Source organism: Thunnus thynnus, chromosome 9 (genome assembly GCF_963924715.1).
Source record: "Thunnus thynnus chromosome 9, fThuThy2.1, whole genome shotgun sequence".
In the NCBI taxonomy this organism is placed as follows: domain Eukaryota; kingdom Metazoa; phylum Chordata; class Actinopteri; order Scombriformes; family Scombridae; genus Thunnus; species Thunnus thynnus.
The window spans coordinates 1,676,380-1,683,534 of NC_089525.1; the positions used below are offsets into that span (position 1 = coordinate 1,676,380).

Below are 7,155 nucleotides of genomic sequence, written 5' to 3' on the forward strand. Positions count from 1 at the left end.
GGGAAAAGTGCAACACTAATGTCAGTTAGCAGGCTAGATAGCCAATTAGCTGCTCAGCTGCAGCACATTAAACGCCATCAAACATATGCTACCTGAAAATGTCACTTTGGACCCGTTAAATGCTGGTTTGTTTATTCCTCTAAAATCCCTGTTAGAGACACACTAACTTTGTCTCCATTCCACATGGTCTAACAACAGTAGCCTGCCAGCTAAGGTCAATCAAACAAGACTCCAACAGGCCCAACAGCTGGCTAGGACAAAAAGGAGCATTTTTGATATTCTTCAAACCTGCAAATCTTAAAGGTGTTTTCAATTGGACTTTAAAAATTTTCCAGGGGCTCAAAGGGCAAAATCCTCCTATTGTTGGTACTTTACCTTTAAAACATCTGCAGGAAGTGTGGAGTTTCATAAATGGTATTTTAACAGTGCTAAAGTAGCATTGACTGTAATTAATTGGTATATCAAAAAAGTATTTGTGTAAAGTGAGAGCAGCAGAGTGGTGTGTGCTTCTCAAATTAAGTCTAGAAGTAATTCCACCCCTCCTCAACCCATGCTTTATTAGCAACAGGCCATTGCCAAACTTAACATGCTAGCCTGTAGTAATTCCACCCCTCCTCAATATCTTTTTTTTATCTAACTTTAGATAAGCAGATCACATTCATAGTCATCAAAGAATGAAACTCACAAATCCTTTCTATGTTGTTCATTTCATCCAAACCTTTTCTGGTATTGTGGGATGTAGCAGTCTTTGCAGCCTCTAGGGAAACATCTCTCAACAGGTGCGGTACCACCCCCCAGGGGGTGTTCAGAGAACGTCCAGGGGTGCTGGAAGCAATAGTTTTGAAAGGGGGTCATTGAGGTGTTCTTGGGGGGTGTTTGTTCTTTAATGCCAGTCATCATTGCCATCTTTAGGTTCTCCTATGTTTTTTCACCATGCTGTCATGTCTATTATCCTCCATTTTATGCGCATAACTACAGTTAAATGTGTATTGCAAAACCTCAATACGGTTCCTGAATGCCACCTGTGTAGACACACTGACTAGTGACTACCTACACTACGCACACTGACTACTTCTACCTGAACAGCACATGTGCATCGCTGACTTCTGTTGCTCTCACACATGTGGTGTTGCATTGCTGCTGCGGCATTGATACTGCCAGCTCTTTCTTTCTACAAAGAGTTTGACCTTGATAATGGCCATCAATGATAGAATATTTAATATCATGTCATTACAAATTTCTTTCATATTTAGTTTAGGCAGAAAAAGGTTAAGAAGCGTGTGCTCAGTTGTGAAAAATAAATAATATGTGAGGTAAAAGTGGCTTTCTTTCTGACGGGCATGGTGGGGTCTGGTTGGGGCTACCTCAGTGTCAGCCACATACACTTCTCACACCGGACAGGTTTTTTTATTGCTTATATTGATTATTCCGCCAGTTAAACCCCTGCTGTCACTGCTCCAAGTGAAGAAAATCCCTCCACGATGACACCAAGATCCCCAAACACACTCTGACAAACAAACCTCCAAACTAGGAGAGGGAAACTCAGGAGGGAAACTGACAACAAATAAGGAAAATATCGTCACCAAATCTCCATCTGGAAGCAGGTAAAACAACAGCTTATATCACATAAAGTGAGCAGAAGTTGAGAAAAGAAGCTCCATGTGACACTGACTCTCCACGCTGGAGTTCCCAACCAGAGAGGCTCTCTGCCCTGGCCTGCACTGCGTACACTGACCGGCAGTGGTGACACTTTATATTTTTTTCATGTCTGTGAGATACTCTACAGATTGTGACATTGACACTATAGTGTAAGGTGTAATGCTGCTGGAATGATGTCAATATTAGTATCAACAGATCATCTTCACTGTCTATTTTAGCTGAGAACTGTGTGCATCACACAGAAAAAATAAGCAAGACGCTGAATATCTAGATGACGTGTCACTGGCAGACGTGCATGAGGCTGTGGGGCTGCTTGACCTGTTAACATGGGTGCTGAAATAAAAAGCAAGAGGTTCCACAATGCACATGTACTACTCACGCAGGCAGTGTGTCCCAGGCCTGATGCTTCTCTGCTAAACATGCTATGCTTTCTGTGTAGAAATGGTGCAGAAAAAGAAAAAAATGATGTCATTATTCTATTGAATACCTTAGCTATGGATACATAGACTTTGTTAGACTTTTTTCTTTGGTAGGCTGCTCTTGTTTACCTTGAAACAATTAATAAGAATACTGCTTGTTTGGCACTGGCATCAAATTATCGCTTTCTGATTGGCTGCTGTTTGTGAACAAGACCTAATTAAAGTTTGAATGTCAAATTTCTAACCGTTGCATTTGTTCAACACATAAATATAATTTCTATTCACATTGCTTTTTTTTTGCTCCCTGGGAAACTAATGATAATGATATTCCAACTGCCCAGTTAAAGTAATCTGTTATTTGGCATTCAGTTATATGCTTTTTTAATGCTATAACACAGAATAATAGTCAACATTAATATTGAAGGGAAACAATTAGCCTACATTTTAATTGATGTGGGGCAGTAAGGGACCTGGATAATGGATAGGTGGGCGCTGGCCCAAAAAAGGTTGCGAACTACTGCTCTGTGGGATGCTAGCAGGGCTCTAGACTGACTGCGGTGTCTTGAATGTGTGTTCCAGGTAACTGCTGCTTTTCATTTAATTCTGTACAGTATAAAACTGACTTTTGGCAATCAAGAAACATATCTGCATTTAGTGTTTGTTACATTTCAACTGCATTACCAGTTTTACATGCAAGTTTTAGATTTAGACAACTGGCAATACCAAATGTGTATTATATGGCATGTCTGTCTCTCACTTTGTGTAAGTGTCCACTTACCAATGCAAGTGATGCTATATGTCCAGTAGATGTGGCATTTCATCAGCCTGCTCAGTATGCAAGGCAGCTCACCCAGAGCAACACAGCCTGGTGGATCCTATAATTCACCTGGCTGTGCTTTTAGAGACCTGGGGAAATACATCCATTTACAGACTAAAAGGCAATGGCTGCATTTCCATTTAGATTTATGGCTCATTCTCATTGATCAACATAGTTTACTACTGCACTCTGAAAAATAGAGCCACAGAGAAAGCAAAAAAAAAAAAAAAAGAAGAAGAGGCGAGTTGGTCAAAGTAAACAGTGAGTAAGCCAAAAAGAAACTGAGGCATTATGTGAGAGTGCTGAGAAAAGTGACAATTACAGGAAACAAAAAAGAACAAAACTGTGGCTGGTGAAGAAAAGTGAGAGTTTTTTTTAGTGAGAAATGGCATGGCTCTGTGTAGTTTTACAGATGCTTCGCAATATTCCTGACATAATGGTGCTGTAAATCCATCAGTATGTTCCAAAGCACTCTTATCTCCGCCAATTGATTGGAGCCACTATGGTTGCATGAAAGAGGTGTAATGATGTATGGTGTCATCACAGTGACTGATGTGTTGTCCTTCACAACAAACAATCAACACTAGAAGCCAATACAGCTTGTACTATGTGTGGGGATGTAAATTCAAAATGGTACTTAATGCTCAACAAGCGCAGTAAATGTTCCCTCCAGCAAGGCTTCAGCAACTACCTCAGTCCAACAGGTCAGTGGTGAATAATAATAAGACCGGACAGCTCTCTGATCTGACTTAATGTTAGTGTAACCATGGGGCAGAGTGCAGCTGACCAGCTGCATCTATGATATTGCTTATTGACTAGTGCAAATTCAAATCAAATGATGCTGATCTGAATGTCTTCCCTAATCATACCAGAGAATGGCCAAATTAAATTCTATCATACATACTTGTAAAATGAGTTGTGCTGAAAAGTTGGTAAAGTAGCAAGTACTTGTGGCTATTCTGTGAGCTACTGTGGCAGAACTAAAAACTACTCCTGGAACAGACCAAACTGAGGCTTCATTTTTTTCTACTGCCGATGTAATCGCTACTGACAGCACAGTCAATAAAGAAGCTGTTTGATGGATATTTGAAGCATTATCCCAAATTGGCAGACCAGATTCAAGTCAGGAAATTCTAATTTGGGTAAAATAACTTTCCTAGTCAGCAGACTTGCTACCACTTAGCTAACTACCAGCTAGGCTGGATTACCAACCAAGCAAAGTGGGGCAGTGTCCTATAGGGGCCCAGACCCTCAAGGGCCTTCAAGGCCCCAGATTTACTGTGTGATACTTAGTTAGTGGTAATCTGGTTGATTGATTTAGAATAGACTGGAATGGAAAAGGCCTTAATGTGACTCCTGCATTTTTACATCATCTTGAGGCCCTGTCTTGTAATGGGGACCTGTGTCGAAATGCAGTTATAACACAGGTGCTGAATAAGGGCCACAGCTGAATTTTGCCCAAGGGACCTTCTAGCAGGTTTATCTGACCATGACTACCAGTTAGGAATTGGTCAGTAACCCTGTCAATCAGTTAAAATTCACAGGAATGTAATTATACCATCCACTCATGTTTCTCTACTGACTGCATTCATAGTTTATAGAGTTATATAAAAGTCAGTGCAGGGTTACATAAAACTGGATGATACAACACTGCTGACAATTTCCTCTGTTCTGGACTCACTTCCTCTATGCAAAGATTAGCACTGTCAAGATTTCAATAGGTAAAACGAACATTCCATCTGCACACAGATGTCATCCTGATGTCAGCAGTCAGGTTGCATCATTGTAATGTTCTAATGATGTGCATATCTATGTATTTCTATGAAATACATTGGATAAATTCAGTTGAGGTAAATACAGTTCTCAGAGTCACAGCCTAGGCAGGCTTTGCAAACATCCTCTCACCTGGTCTGTATGAAAAGAGATAATCTTAGTGATCAAGGACAGTTTTGAAAAGGCTGGGTCAGCTAAGCTTGGCACCATTGATTGGCTCTGTTTCCACAGTAATTTATTGGGTTGCAGTCTCTGTGGGCTCAGTTCCACAAGTTTGCATTAGGGTGCATTGGAACCTCAGTTAAATTAATGCACCCTTGCTTTTCACCATCTCTGCTTGCTGAGGGTTGAGTTTATTCCAACTCATTTGACTTGAGTTTGTTTCGCAGTGTCTGGACTGGTATTTAGCATAAGTCTGCCATATCAAATAATAAACTAATATGCTGCAACCACCAAACTGGCTTAAACACAATTCAAGGACAAACACTTCTAGATGACCTATGTCATTTTCAAAGGGGTCCTTAAGAGGAGTATTTGATAATTTTAATAACGTTTATCCCTTGACAACAAAACATGTTTCATCAAAACAATTAAGCTATGCCATGATGTTCCTTCACATGTGCATCTGTCAATCTAAGCCTGCCCTTTAAACTAGCACAAGCTGCAGTTGTCTGGGAATTATCCAGTATCCTGTATAAAAAAGCAAAAGATGCAGTTTTCCAGAAATTGCTCACTACCCTGACAGTAAAAAAAAACAATTCAGAACCAGATATGTTGTCTTTTTAAGTCCACATCTTCTTGTTAAAATCTGGATCCTACATTACCCACAATGCAACAGAACTCGATTCACTCAACTATAGATTCAAGTGCTATGCTAGTAGCAGCTAATGCGCCTGAAGCTGCTAGCTTTCAGCAGAGATGAGGAGTGGGCTACAGAGGTCTGGTAACTTCACTTCTTTATAACTCCACACCCCTAGATTTTTTTTTACTTTTCAAACTTGTAGTCTTCAGCCCTAACCAACGCTGACTCAAGTGACATCACTTGAGGCAATTTATCACACAGCTCCCTCTAGACACACAAATGGCTTAATACTACTTTTTACACCTTTTTACAATTGATTGTATAGTGAAGGTAGTACTGGGATGGACTCCACTTACCAAATGTCATATACAGGTCAAAACTTGCAAAGACATTATGAGGTTGCATCAAAACTTTTGATCTGCTGAATTGATTCTGGATTGTACCTCTATTCTCAGGGCTTCAAAGGCCATTAACTTGAGAGGAGAATTTATAGAAATTAAAAGCAGCAGCAAGTCAGACCTGTCAGAAAAAAATAGCTCAGAGAATGTGATATCTGGGTTTATGATGTCTGGGGTTGTGCCAGATCTCCACTGTCCTTACCTCCTTCTATTTTTTTTTCCTTTCATGAATAATCTATATGAACTCTGAGTTAAGGCCTGTAGGCACAAGGTCTGGTCATGTCCTTAGAGGGAAAGACAGCTTTGGCAGAAGACCTTAATGCAGCCACAGCTTTTGCTTTTCTGCTTTAGTGGAAGACAACAGGCAAACAATAGCTCCATCAAAGTTTGTACCCTTGACCCTGTTATGAATGGTTGCAGGGGATGAAAGAGTGTCTTCTGTGTGCGCGTGCATGTGTCTTACTATGTTAGATTTGACAGATGTGGATCTTTGAAAGCTGATACGCATATTTTTGGACTCAGTCTGCCAGAAGAAAAAGTTTAACCAATTAAAAACATCCGCAGTAAATGTTGGGATTGGTATCTGTCAGAAATCAAATAGAATGGAACCATCATGCACAGTGAACAATCACACAGGGAGAGATTCTTTATAAGAGAATATTACCAGACCAGAATGCAATTTAGCAAAGTGTTGTGTTTGAAGCTAGTCAACATTATGTAGTTGACAAAAGTTAAAAATAAAATGTTGGAATGTAATCAACAGCACAAACAGTTATCTAACAGAGGATCCCTATTCCTTCTTGGTGGGTCCATCACTTCTCTAATTCAAGTCGTGTGGACAAACTTGATTTGCCCTATCAGGATAAGCTAGTTTGAAAATGTATTTTAGCCATGAGATGTTTAGATGGAAAAGGCTGATTGGTTAAACATTTGACAATGGCTGAAGAGCAAGAAGCTGTGGCCAGAGGCGCTGTGGCTTAGTTGGTTAAAGCGCCTGTCTAGTAAACAGGAGATCCTGGGTTCAAATCCCAGCAGTGCCTAAGATAACTTGTCCTTAGTACTAGTATGATGCACATGTTTGTTTATTAAGAGAAGAATAAGACCATTAAGTGTCTAGCCATGCTAGTGGGTCTGTGAGGCTGTGCTTTTAGATAAATCCTAATGTCAGCTAATATGCTCACATGAAGCATCTTAAACATGCTGGTTTTTAGTCATCAAAGCCAACATTGAGATATTTCAGTCTTTATTTTTATTTAGTTTAGTTTAGTTTATTTACATATACAGTTT

The 7,155-nt window shown here is 40.0% G+C and overlaps 1 non-coding gene across 1 annotated transcript; it reads left to right on the forward strand.

Moving 5' to 3' along the window:
• Positions 1–6,834: 6,834 nt before the first annotated feature.
• On the forward strand, positions 6,835–6,908 carry trnat-agu (transfer RNA threonine (anticodon AGU)). The gene has a single exon. It is a non-coding gene; the product is annotated as a tRNA-Thr (tRNA).
• Positions 6,909–7,155: the final 247 nt, after the last annotated feature.